Here is a 13771-nt window from a genome sequence, read left to right as displayed (position 1 = left end):
TTTGTTGCAGCTGGGGCAGATGAAGGCATCCAGTTGTGCTGCTGCACATGCACCATGGTGTTTCTTCTCGCTGCACTTCTCCCAGCGGTCATTTTTCTCCTCTGGTCACTGCTATGGATGCATGACTGCTTTGATCTGTTTCCTCTGGTGTTGAGATGTTCACCAAAAGCAAGTCTGAAGAGAGATCACTTTGTTGGTAAGCTTCCATCATACTGCTTCTGCTTTGGGCCTTGAGGCATAAGTGTTTCAATGTTGTAATCTTCCCCCTAAAGCATGGGTGTCAAACACAAGGCCCGGGGGCCTAATCCGGCCCGCCAGACCTCGTCATGTGGCCCACGTAGCCACCGACGACAATAGCCGCTGACAGTAGTTCTGGAGCCAGACGGGGAAGTGAGATGCAGGAGGAGGAGGAGGAAGCCCACCAAGGAGGTAGGAAAGCCCTACAGGCGCCGCCGGCAAAGTTGGTGCCGGGACGGAGCAGCGCTGGAATTTTTTTTAGCGGGCTTTGCTGTTGTCTCCGAGAGCGAGTGAGGCGGCACTGGGGAGCTGCCGCCCGCCGCTTCCCTTCCTCTCCTCGGCTGCATCCGGGAGGTGGGTGAGCGAGCGGGTGAAAGGGACGCAGAGTGAGCCTGAGGGGGAAGTAGGTGAAGCGCAACAGTCGCTCTCTTGATGGAGCCGGGTTTCTCTTCCCTTTTCCCCCGTTTTCTCCTCATAGACACTCGGGAGGGTGCCTGGCTTTTGCTCTGCCCCCCACCCCCGAGCCGCCCTTTGGCTTCTCAGTTCCGGTGGAGCTGCTCCCCGGGGGGCGGCCGGGAGGGAGGCGGCGGCGACGGCACGGGTTCCTGCTCTTCCCGCTCTTCGCCGCCTCCTCTCAGCCCCTCGTGATGTAGGGCTCCAGATGGAGTTGCCTCACGGTTTGAGTAGGTGGGAGAGGAATTTTTTTTGGGGGGGGGGGAGGTTTTCAAGCCTCCTCTGCCTGCAGTCCCGGTGGGGGGAAGAGCAGCTCTGAGGCGAAGATGCACGTCCGCTGGGGCTGCCACCGCCTTCCTCCTCGGGAAATCCGCTGCCCTCCCTCAGTGCGAGGGGAAGGGACTCTGGCGCTGAGGAGGGAGGATGCAAAAGCAAAGCAGGGAGTTGGCACTGCACCGCATGTTCCTGCCCCTCTCCAAAGCATGGGGTGGGTTGCAGCGTGTGGCATCCTGCCTAGCGGGGTTTGGGTGTGCGCAGGGCAGGAGAGGGAAGCCCTCTTTCCATCTGCAGGTTTTTAATCCCAGCAGTGGCTTTCTCCTTCCTGCCGAAGGTTTAGTTGAGCCCCCCCCCCCAAGCCGTCGATCCCCACCTTTTGTTCAAATTTCCCTAGTTTACATCCCCTCCCACACACGCGCCACGACGCAGGAATGTGATCCGCGTGGGGGCGGGAATGAGCTTACCTTATTACAAAAAACAGTAATAATTGAATGCAGTGACAATAATTTATGATAATAAAGAGTGGACACATAGTCCTACAGACACAACCGGCCCTTTGAGGGTGACCAAACTGCTGATGCGGCCCCCGATGAATTTGAGTTTGACACCCCTGCCCTAGAGCCAGAGGATAAGTGGCAGTGGCAAAAGTCCCAGCTCAATAAGAAGCTATAGATTGTTGTGCATGTAAGCCTCGGGGGATGATTTTTGTAAAGGAAAAAAAGCAAATACGAGCACCCCCAAACTTCGGCCCTCCAGATGTTTTGGACTACAATTCCCATCTTCCCCGACCACTGGTCCTGTTAGCTAGGGATCATGGGATTTGTAGGCCAAAACATCTGGAGGGCTGCAATTTGGGGATGCCTGAGCAAATAAAAGGCAAAAACCTTCATAGTTTCCTGCTCTCTTTAAGGGTTAAAATTTAAATTCTCTTACAAAATCCAATTTCATGGGGTGGTGGTGGTTCAATTAATGAATTTCCTTGAATAGAAAGCGGTAGCAGAATTGGTCCTATCATGAGATAAGAAGAGTCAACAACAGCAAGTGGCAGGTTTTGCATGCTATTAAAGTTGCTAACTATTTTTGCCACTGATTTGGGAGTACCATTTGGAAGCCAATGAAATCAGAATCTTAGAAAAATTGTCTGAATAAAACTGGGCAAACAAGACCCTAATGCTAAAAATAAGCAAAAGATCAATGTGTATTTCTCTGTATTCAGATTTTTTTTTACCCCTCATAATAGCAATTCTAAAAACAGCCACCTTTCAGGGATATATTCCCAAGGGAGAAAGCTAATTACCATGTTTCATTGTACAGTATGTTCTCTGCCACGTTTGTATATTTACCATGGTGTAATCAAAGAGCTGTATTTCACAGTCACATCACACACAAAACCAGGCAACAAGCTGATAGTAGATACTTATAAACTTGAACGTAGCCTTTGACAGATGCCACCTACATTTTGTTTTCCAATTTCATTCAGAATTGCCCAATACAAGCTTTACCAAAATAAAAACTTAGTTGGTCTTTAAGGTGCTACTGAAGGAATTTTTTTATTTAACAGTCACAGAGTCTCAGTGGGTATGATTTAGCTGCTGTATCTGTAGATGCCGGAAACAGCTGTTCACTATATTTTGTAGGGAATTCTATACTGTGCTGTATGTTTCCTAGCTTCTATCGAGAAGCAAACTACCGTTCACATAACATCCCAGTTCTAAATACGTACAGTTATATGGAAGCAAGTCACGGTATGGTCATATTGTTATTAAGGCTAACTGAAATGCCACAAAGTCATGAGTAAGTTTTTGAATTCGCCAAATTTATTCAGGCTGAAGGATACTAGCCCCCTGCAATCCATCTTAACAATGTTACAAACTAGGTTTTCAGGGTTTTACATCATGCCCCACTTTCCTTCCTCCTTATGATATATTTATTTATTTATTATTACTATTATTATTACTATTATTTATTTTTTTTCATCATACCTTGCACTTTTCCCTGACAGGGACTTAAGGTGGCTTAAAATCTATTAAAAACATACAAATAATTTCAATAAAAACAATGGCACCAGCCCTTTCATTAAAAGCATTCAGTTCTCCAAAGCCTGTTGGAACAAGAAAATATTAATTCGCTACCTGAAGCACAGCAAGGAAGGGTGGGGAGCCAGTCTAGCTTCTCTAGGGAGGGAGTTCCAAAGTCTGGGAGCAGCCACCAAGAAGGCTCTCTCCCACATCCTTTCCAAGCATGACTGTGAGAGTAGTAGGACTGAGAGAAGGGCGTCCCCTAAAGATATCAAAACCCAGGCAAGTTCGCAAGAGGGAATTTGGTCTTTCAGGCAGCTTGGACCTAAGCTGTACATAGGACTTTATAGTACAGTATGGGGCTCATACTCTCCCCAGTCACTACGAGCTTAGTAAATATGGCATGAGTCACTAATCCTTTGCCATTATAAATAATGCATAACAACATTTAGGGTGCAATCCTAATATGTACTTATATGCGGCAAAACAGCATAGGATTGTGCTGTTACAATAAAATTTATAATATTGAAGGGGGGTCATTATTTCCCTTTGATGAGAGATTAAAAACTGTTACAGGGTGCATCTATTTGCAAGGTTCGTCTTCTAAATGGATATATATTTTATGAAATGTATTTTCTGTTATTGTCCCTCAAAGCCACAATTATGGAGCAGAACTCCTCTTCTGCTACATGAGCAAGCACAAGCTGACAGTGTCTGTTCCAAAGCCACCAATCTTTTGCAACATATAAATATGAACTCCAGCTGGGGCGTGTTGAAGGTCTGAAGATCGGCAAAGAAAATACTGAAATGTGAGTATTTTAACAGGGATTAATTTAAAGGCCTGTTAAAATTTAAAAACCATTCTCATAATGGAAGGGAATGCTTAATACATGCTTGGAGAAAGAGCAAAATGGCTTAACAAAGGCGATGGTGCTATTTCCCTCAAGATTACTACAAATTGCATCACTGTCCCAATCTACTGTCTGTTAGTGAATGGTTTATTGTACATAGTGGGTTTAACAAGTTCCAAAAATACAGGCAAGCTGGTAAGACATTTCTAGGAAGAAAAGAATAATGATCAGTGCTTTAGTTATTTATCAGTGCTAAGTTATTTATTCTAAATAAACTGTTGGGTTTGTGCTATTAGTATGCAGTCACTGGTTGCCCAGTTATGTATGGCTAGAAGAGTGTGTCTGATTAGGATCCCTGAGACAAATGGGACACTCCCCAGATACAACAAGAACTATGGGGATCTACACCACCTGCTGTGTATAGCCTGGTTAATCACGTGTCAGGTGTGAAGCAAATCAAGGTTACTTACATGTAAAAAAAATCTTTTAATTCTCATATGTAGTTACGGTACATACCTAGCTGCTTCTTCCACCCCACTTCTTTGTCTCTTGGCACTATGATTTCCCCAACCCCTCACATTCAAAGTTGTCAAATAACTTGACCTAATGCAGGGGTGAGGAGTGGACCCAGGTGGTGCTGCGGGTTAAACCACAGAGCCTAGGGCTTGCTGATCAGAAGGTCGGCGGTTGAATCCCTGCAATGGGGTGAGCTCCCGTTGCTCGGTCCCAGCTCCTGCCCACCTAGCAGTTCAAAAGCACATCAAAGTACAAGTAGATAAAGAGGGACCGCTCCAGCGGGAAGGTAAACGGCATTTCCGTGTGCTGCTCTGGTTTGCCAGAAGCAGCTTTGTCATGCTGGCCACATGACCCGGAAGCTGTCTGCGGACAAATGCTGGCTCCCTCGTCCTATAGAGCGAGATGAGTGCCGCAACCCCAGAGTCGGACACGACTGGACCTGATGGTCAGGGGCCCCTTTACCTTTACCTAATGCAGGGGTGAGGAGTCTCTCGTGGATTTCAGTGGGACATATGTCTTAGGAATAGGAGTTTCAAGGCTGAAATCCTAAACAAATTTACTAGTTTGGGGAATGTTTATTGGACTGGGGCTACATTCCCTTGTTGGCAAACTTTGGCATGGTGGTGGTGGACGTGCCAGTGCTGGGTGGGGCCAGAAGCAAACATGGGCAGAGCAACAAATAGGAAGTGTAGCTTTGTACAGTAAGCTAGTTATTCTGTCTTCCATCCAGGCAAGCAAGGGGTATTATTGGAGTTCAAAAACACATTCTTGTCAAGCAAAAGCATTAAGCTGTCATGGAAACAGTTGGTGGTGGCCTGAGGAAAGGGCATGTGTCTGGGAAAGGGGTGTGGCATGGGGAGAGCCAGGGAGGGCAGACAGGCATTGAGGGTTCCCCACCCTTTTCTAAAGACTGCTGAAATACTTGTCCATGCTCAAGTAACCACCTCCTTACTCAATTTCCTCCCTGGCACTTCCTATCATTTCAGGATACTTCAGAAATAAACTTTTCCTCTTGCTGCTATGATTGTACAGTACCACTCCTCTTTTGAATTTCATGATATGTATTCCTATAATTATCTAAAATGAACCTTAACATGCCATTCCACTCAAAGTCACTCAACACTGATGACATATCCTTGAAGATCCTTTATCTGTCTTGGGTGAAAACTAGTGTGAGGTTGCCGTGCAATACATTTCTGTATTTGCACCTGACTCAAAGGGCTGATATGTTCAAACATACATACATACACACACAGTATCATTTGATGATTGCAACATTGTGTGATATGTATGCAATTGCACCATCTCTCAGATCGCCCACCATCTCACAAATCGTTGCTGCAATGCTTTTAAACAGTCAGCTTATTGTGAGGATACTATGTAATAATATGATATGCATTATTTATTTACAACATTTGTACTGTACAGCGCTTTTCATGAGACTTCAAGGCAGTTTACCAAAATGTCAGAATATAAACTAAACTACCCTACTTAAGTCATGCGCAGCATGACTCACCTTTACAGTTCATCCATTAATTGCTTAGGATTTGCAGACAAATCTTATCTGTGTCCACTCCAGACAAGCCTACTTTAAGAATTAGATAGCAGATATCGAGTTGAAAGTTTGCAGGATACCCTAATATTTTGACCAGATATGCACCAAAAGGGGCCTTCCTCTCTCTCTCAGCGACAAGGGATGATAAAGCACACACTGGTCGATCTCTTAGGAACAAAGGGACGCAACGCAAAAATAAAAAGGGGGGGTGGGAAAAGCAAAGGGGTGCTTGCATGAGAGTTCGATCTGTATCAAGGAACAGGGATCCTGCATGGACTAACGTGCAGCACATTCTTCCGAACGTGAGTACACAGCTGCGCGCGTGCGTAGGTAACACGCGCAGTGATTTCCAGCTGCGTCCTTGCTTGCGGCGGGAGGTTGACGCCTCCTTCTCCGTTTCTTTGCAATGCTCGAGTCCTCCCCTCTTAGGTAGCTGGCAAGCCAGTTGTTTGTCCTCCTCGCGCGCAGAGAGGGGTTTCCCCAAAGCATCCAAATTGCCCTCTGGCGACTCCGCCTCCCAGAGGCTCGCGCGGCTGCTTGCTCCCTAGGCGGACGGTGCCTACTTAGGAAGCCTCGCCTGGGCATCCGCTTGGAAACGGAGAAATAAACGAGAGGCGGCGGCGGCGGCGGCGGCGGCGGCTCCACCACCAACCCTCCCTCCCCGCGGCGCCGCTCTACCACGCAGCCGCGCCTGAGGAGGCCGGTCAGGCTTCCCCGCTTGTGCCGCAGTGCCGTGCGCTGCCTCTGAGGCCCGCCAGGGAGCGCTGGTTACCGGCCTCGGAGCAAGCGGGCGAGGGAGCCCAGCCAGCCAGGAGAGGAGGCAGCTCTCGCCGTCGGGAACAGGCGGGCAAGCGGGAGGCTGGGCAGGCGTCGCGCTGGCCTTCCTTGAGCTCGGGAAGAGGCCTGCCCGGGAGCTGAGCGTCCGGCGCCGAAGGGGAGCCGCTCCGACATGCAGGCCGGGCGGCGCTCGCTGCTGCTGCTGCCGCCGCCGCCTCCCGAGGTGAGTAAGCTGCTGGCCGCCTCCCGATTTAGCCGGTCTCCGTCGGGCCGCTAAGGCCGGGCATTCTTTTCCCAGGCCCCTGTGGGGCGGCATGAGGAGCCTCTCTTTTTGGGGCTTCCCCAGGGCTCCTGAGGAGAGGAAGCTGAGGGAACCTTACCTTCCACCAGGGAGGGTGGCCGAAACGGGGCGAGAGGCGACATAACTGAGGGTCGGAGCGCGTTTCCCCACAGCACACATTGGATCAATTCTCTCTCTCCCCCCCCACCTTAGGGGCACGAGTTTCCCTTCCTCCCTCCTAGGGATCATGAAAGCCTTGGGACCTTGAGAATAAAAGAGGTAGGCGAGGAGCTTCTCGTCCCGGCTTATCCCTCGCCTTGTTTGTCTGGCTTGTCCTGATGGAGCGGGTTGGGGGGAAGAGAGCCCTGTTCCTTTCATGGCAGCCGGTAAGCCTTCCGCGAGGAGTTTCTGGCTTCTCGTTTATAGCGCTTCCCACCCCTCTTAATATCTCAGGGAAGCGAGCTAGAAGACGTAGCAGCCCCCCGCGCCGCCGCCCCAAACAAACAAGCAAGCCTTCTCATACCCTTTCTGTTAATTAGTAGATTCCCCTCCCCCATACATCCATCCATCCCCCCCCAACTGTAGAGCATATGCATTGCTTTTTCACAGTCCTTGCTTGTTTTTGCAGTTGTGCATTCTTGCATCCCCTTTCTTTCCTGTCCTGCTGCTTTACAGGCAGCTCCCATTTGTTCGCAGCCCAAGTTTCTCATCCTGGATCTGACGGGAATACTGTACTGCTGTCAAGGTGTCCTATTTTGTGCCCGAAGTCCCTTCCCTTGCTCTGGCGTCGTTTGTTGCAGTCTGTTCACTATTTAAATAATTTGAAACGTGCCATCATTGCCGAACTAGAGCGCTTACCAGGAGGCAAGGTTACTTTTAATTGTGTTTGTTGTTGCACTCACTTAAGTGATGCTCACCTTGGTGATAAAATTCAGGTATTTTTTAGTTCTGTGGATGTGGGTAAGTAGGTCCAGATGACTGGTTGCAATGGAGGGGCTGCATATCTTGTAACATGAATAACTGATGGGAATTACCTTGATAAGTTTGAATGTTTAGGTATTTTGCATATATGTAAACAAATAGTATTTGCATGTACTGAAATAGAAGTATAATAACAGAATATATTTATTAATATATTTAAACAAGGTGAAGTTCCACATGTAAAATGTTCACAAAACTTGAATGGTCTTGTGGTGTTAGTGCAGATTTTCATATCTGAACCTGCTGCTATCTATTTGTGACTTAAGATGGACGCAAAATTTCAAAGAGCCTGGTAGAGTGAGTAAGGGAAACATGGAGGTCACACTAAAGGTTATAAGGACAGCAGGTTGATTATTTTTTAGCACATAGACATCTAGAAGGATAATATATTTATTATGTAAAATATCAAAGTCTGAATATAGATGCATGAAAGTGGAGTGCTTGTTTGGATTGTACTGAAAACTGTTAGGTTGTCTGAGCTTGGCCCAACATAGATAAAACTGCTTTTATTGATCAGCAACACAAAGATGCACGTATGTGGTAGTGAATTAATGTTTGTTTTTCTGGCATGGATTTAATATTGCATGCCTTATTAATATCAGTATAATTTAATGGCCAGGATTTACTAAACTAAAAATCCATTTACACTTGATTAAACTTAGTAGACAAAAAACTTTAGATTTTGATATCTGGTAAATGCTGCCACAATTAAGAGGGCTCTTCAATGGCCCAGAGGTCCTTTAAATGTTGCTCATCTGCACAGAAGCATTTCATTAAAAAAGCAGCCCTCACTTGACCAAAATTTAAAGGGCCCCATAGAGATCTGATTTTTTAAAAGCAACTTTACTTCACTGATAATTGCAGCATGTCCCATGGCATCAAATCTAGGCTTTGGTTTAGTCTCATGCTTGAAAGCTTACTGAAATTTATTTGAAGATTGTGAATGTCTATGCTGTTTCTTTTTAAAAATGCAAAATATTTAATCCTTCCATAATCCATGATGCTCTAAATCTAAGCAAATATAATTTAACATATAACTTAGGCAGGCTTTACATTATTTTAATAAATTAATTCTTAGTGCATAAGTAAAGGATGAACTGTTCAGAGCAGATGCTTTTCAGCATGTATTCTAGCATTTATGTTCTCTCATTGTTCTTTTACATTTGAAAATGAAAGTGTATATCCTAGACAACTGGGCTCCTTAGATGAAAAATGTAAATGGATGCAGAAATATATGCTGCAGTCAACAGGCAAATAATATGCCTTACTATAGCAGGATTGCTAACAGATCTATGCTAGGAATTTCTATGCCAACATCTAACTGTTTGGATAAAGTATAACTAACAATATTTATTTTGGAATAATATTTCAAAACAGGCTTACAGGTGGATATTTAGGATTGGAGTAACAGAAACAGTGATAAAGTATGTATGTATCCCTGTAGTTGTGAATGGGCCTGTGCGAAGGGTTATGAAATAACTTTAATCTACTTAAGCTGCGGTCTTAACACACACTTACAAGGAAATACCGGTAAACCTAATTAAACATAGTGGGATTTACTTTTAGGTAAATATGTATAGAATTGCTTTGTTAGAGCTGGAAGGTTATAACTTGACCAATCTGCCTCATTTTAATAAGAGCCTGCTGGATGTATTCTAGAACTCTGTCTCATAGTGGGCAACCAGATGCTCAAATGGAAGCCCATAAGCCATGTTAGTTTATACCACCTTTGTATAAGCAAAGTTATGGATATTAGGGCGCTATAGTATATATTTTTCATGGTACTGGTATTAAGGCAGTTTTTAACCCACCAGCCCAAGCATGCTTAAGTTAGTAGTTTGTGGTTTAAAATAAAAATAAACACAGTTTATTTGTTGTAAATATCCATATCAAGTGGCTTGAAGGCAATTCCTACTCACATAGGAGACAAAGCATCTATTTACAAGCCCTATACAAAGGTGTTGAAACAAGTCTCTAGTAATTTTGACTTCGTTTTGCTGAATGAAACCTGGGAGTTGATGCAAAGGTTTTTGGAGCATGTGGCCAAGAGTGAAATTTTGGAAACTGTTTGAAATGCTCAGTGAACAGTAGTTGCCTAAACCTTTTAACTTCTGTAAGAGGATGTCAAAGATGGAAGCAAACAGTGTTTCTCTGCCGATGGAAGGCTTTTATTATAGAACTAGAGGGCCGGCAAGTCTTCCTCCCTGCCTGCTCCCCAAAATTTGCTGAGGTTTTGGGGAACCCCTTGGAGCAAATTTCTGGGGGGTTTGCAGGAGGGAGGAGGGAATTTATTTCCTCCACCAATGAAGCAACACCATTTGAATTCTATTCAAAGTAATATTTAATTTTCTCCATCATTGTGTGTTTAGAAGGACTATAGGTAGCTGTCTTATACAAGTCAGACCAAGCTTAGTATTGCTGCTAATGGTGTCTCCAGGTCGGGCTGGAAAAGACTCCAGACTGAAACACTGGAGAGCCAATTCCTGAGAGCCAAGCTGTAGCAGCTATGTAGCTTAGGATGCAGGTCCAGCTGTTACTGAAGTAGAGTCATAGGGTGTGATTGATTATGATTACATGTATGTTTATTTTAATTCACAGGAAGTCTCTCTTCAACTTGACCAATCACAATAAGCATAGGAGGAAAATAGTTGAGTCATAAGTACTGTGACCTATTTATTTGTTTAAAGTATTTCCTGCCCCTTCATTGTAAAAGCAGTGCTCAGGATATGAAAGAAACAAAACAAAATTGCATACAGTGGTACCTCGACATCCGAATGACTCGACTTCCGAAGGTTTCGACTTCTGAAGTCAGCAAACCCGGAAGTCTTTTCGCCCCGTGTGTGGTCGGCCCATCCGCAGAAGCGCAAAATCACGGTCGGCGCATGTGCAAAACGGGCGCTTCGACAACCAAAGACTTCGACTTACGAAGAGCGCCACAGAATGGATCGTCTTGGTAAGTCGAGGTACCACTGTATTTTTCAACAAGCAAGATTGGAGAATATCACAGCAGGGTTGTGGGGTCAGTACAATAAAAGTGTGTTGAGTCAGTACAATAAACACATCCATCCAACAGGCCAAACTTGCCCCAGAACACAAGTGTCTTCACTATGTAATAGACCAGGCACCCCCAAACTTTGGCCCTCCAGATGTTTTGGACTACAATTACCATCTTCCCCAACCACTGGTCCTGTTAGTTAGGGATCATGGGAGTTGTAAGCCAAAACATCTGGAGGGCCGCAGTTTGGGGATGGGATGCCTGTACTAGACGATTATTTGGGTGAAACAAACCTCCTTTGAGTAAACTTTCACAGCTTAGATTAAATAATGTGATCTCGAGAAGGTCATCTTCCACATCTCAACCAGGAACCTCTCTTCCACTGGTAGAACATAGAGAAGAGAATCTCTCCTGGAGATGTTAATGAGGAGGACTGCTCTGACTGGTCCTTTAGATTAAATAATAAATCTTTAGATAAAGGTAGTTAACGGTAGCTGGAATTGTAAAAAAGTTTGTGCAAGTACACTTTCCCAACGGAATATATATTGTATGTTTTTTATTAAACAAAAATAGCTTTTAAGTTTTTTGTTTTTAATTGGATTATGATTGTATGTTAATTGACTGTTTATATTGGAAATTAATAAAAATGATTAAAAAAATAAAATAAGAGCAAGACCCCAATTAAATACAGACTTTGCAAGTTCCTGTCAATGGGACTTGCTTACTAGTACTTCAAAGGTTCAGTATTGGTAAAGTTAAAGGGACTCCTGACTGTTGGGTCCAGTCGCGGACGACTCTCACTCATCTCGCTTTACTGGCACTCATCTCGCTTTACTGGCAGAGGGAGCCGGCGTACAGCTTCGGGGTCATGTGGCCAGCATGACTAAGCCGCTTCTGGCGAAGCAGCGCAGCACAGCGCAGCGCATGGAAACACCGTTTACCTTCCCGCCGGAGCGGTACCTATTTATCTACTTGCACTTTTACGTGCTTTCGAACTGCTAGGTTGGCAGGAGCTGGGACCAAGCAACGGGAACTCACCCTGTTGCAGGGATTCGAACCGCCGACCTTCTGATCGGCAACCCCTAGTCTCTGTGGTTTAACCCACAGCATCACCCGCATCCCTCAGTACTGGTAGGTTAAGCCATTTTGGATAATGGGAAAATAATGGACTTTGTAGAAAAAAGAATGCTTTGCTCTCAAGCTCCTTAAAGGCATCTGGCCTCAGAAGTTCCAGCCTTTGTATTCTGTTTGTAGACATCTTTTTAGTAATAGCTGTGGAAATTGAGCTTCATTAAATTGACCCATTTAATTTTTAAAAAACCAAACCTTCACTGTCTCCATCTAATTAACTCAGAAGTTGAGTGGAAGATTTGTTTTAGTTCAGTCTGCCAGCTCCTATGGTGAGATTGTACTGCTACTTTACAAATTATTATTTTTAAAAAAACAGAGATTAGTTTTTGTGCTGGGGAAAACAAAGCATGTATCCAGAAATGTTGTAAAAGGCAGTGTGTGTTTTTGTCTTGGTGCAAATGTTAAGAAAGCTGGTCCATATGTCAGCTTCTTAGTGAGTGTACCTGAGGCAAGTAGACACTCATGCTGCAAATTTTGCATAGTGTGTATGTGGGGGGAGGATAATTCCTGTCTGGTTCACCTCATACAGTTATCTGTCACATTTGTTTCAGTTGGAAGGAACAACTGGCCTAGAGGTGCTGCTTTTACTGCAACTGGTACTTATAAACTAAAATAGGAGGGCCTATTTATTTTTTGTGTTTGCATACTGTTGTGACTTCTTGGATAAGCCTTGTTTACTTTATTGTGGTCCATTACTTTCAATTGCTTTAGTGATCTAGGCCAGTACAAAAGAAGAAGGGTTAAATGCAAGTCTCAAGCACAATAGCTTTTGTTTTGTCACTGGAGGCAACAGATGGGAAACCAGAGTCTCTTACATTCCCGCATACATTGACTATGGGGGAGAGGCATTTACCATCAGCTGATGATCTTAAAATTAGACTTCATTTGAGCCAGTGCTTCTTGAGTGTTCTGTAATAAAAAGTATGTTTATTGTATCAATGCGCTCTTAAAATTTTATACAGATGATTACATTTTGAGCTAATGTATGCTGTAGAATCATCTTCTAAATTGACTGAAATTCATATAAATATATGAAGTAAACATATGAATTGGTTGTATTTTGCTTTATTGGATAGTATTCAAATACATCAATTTTCTAGATGTGTTAAATGTCTCTTCTGGTATATAGACTTTTTTGTTAGAACACCTGTAACTGTCAGAAACCTCTGTGTTGATCCCCCCCTAATATGGCAAACTTAGAAATCCGTAATGTTCCCTGTAAAAGGCAGATCAAAGTGCTGTACAAATCTCCTAATAGCTGTGCTTAGCTATGAATGACACTTCCTTGTTAGAAACACTTTCATATATTCTGATTTCACTTTGCTGTGTCAAAATTTTGCTTTGAACTCACTCCTAGCTGTGTTTACCTAGCTGGCTGTACGCTGTTTAGTATACAAATACTATGTAGGATCAGTAGGATGAAAGCTTGTTTAGATGTTCGGTTGTCTTCTGTTTGCAGTACTGCTCGCACCAACATTCTAAAATTCATAAGACTGAAGTTAATTATTCTGCAACTCCCAGTCCTCACATTGCTCCCTGTCCTCCTATTCTGCTATTAAATTGAGAGTGAAGATGGCGTTATGATTCTTTTGTGTTGTTTATCTCTTCACCTTGTTGTCATGCTGTCATGCCCTTTTGCTGGATATTCTGCATCCTTGGTGTACCTTGGCTCATGGGACTATTGGGTCATGAATAATCTTC

At 44.3% G+C, this 13771-nt stretch overlaps 1 protein-coding gene across 4 annotated transcripts in view; it reads left to right on the top strand.

Annotated features, from left to right (window-relative positions):
- The first annotated feature begins 6662 nt into the window (after positions 1-6662).
- ZFYVE9 (zinc finger FYVE-type containing 9) overlaps positions 6663-13771 on the top strand; it is a 50165-nt gene continuing 43056 nt past the window's right edge. For 2 of the 4 annotated variants that reach the window (XM_035124165.3, XM_035124167.3), the window contains exon 1: positions 6686-6906. The gene's annotated coding sequence lies outside the window, so the exon portion shown is untranslated. Of the gene's footprint in view, positions 6907-13771 lie in introns of all 4 variants that reach the window. The other 2 variants (XM_035124169.3, XM_035124161.3) reach the window with 2 other exon arrangements.

Source organism: Zootoca vivipara, chromosome 7 (genome assembly GCF_965207765.1).
Source record: "Zootoca vivipara chromosome 7, rZooViv2.hap1.1, whole genome shotgun sequence".
Taxonomy (NCBI): Eukaryota; Metazoa; Chordata; class Lepidosauria; order Squamata; family Lacertidae; genus Zootoca; species Zootoca vivipara.
The sequence above is the reverse complement of the archived record's forward strand: the minus strand, read 5'-3'. Positions and strand labels throughout refer to the sequence as shown.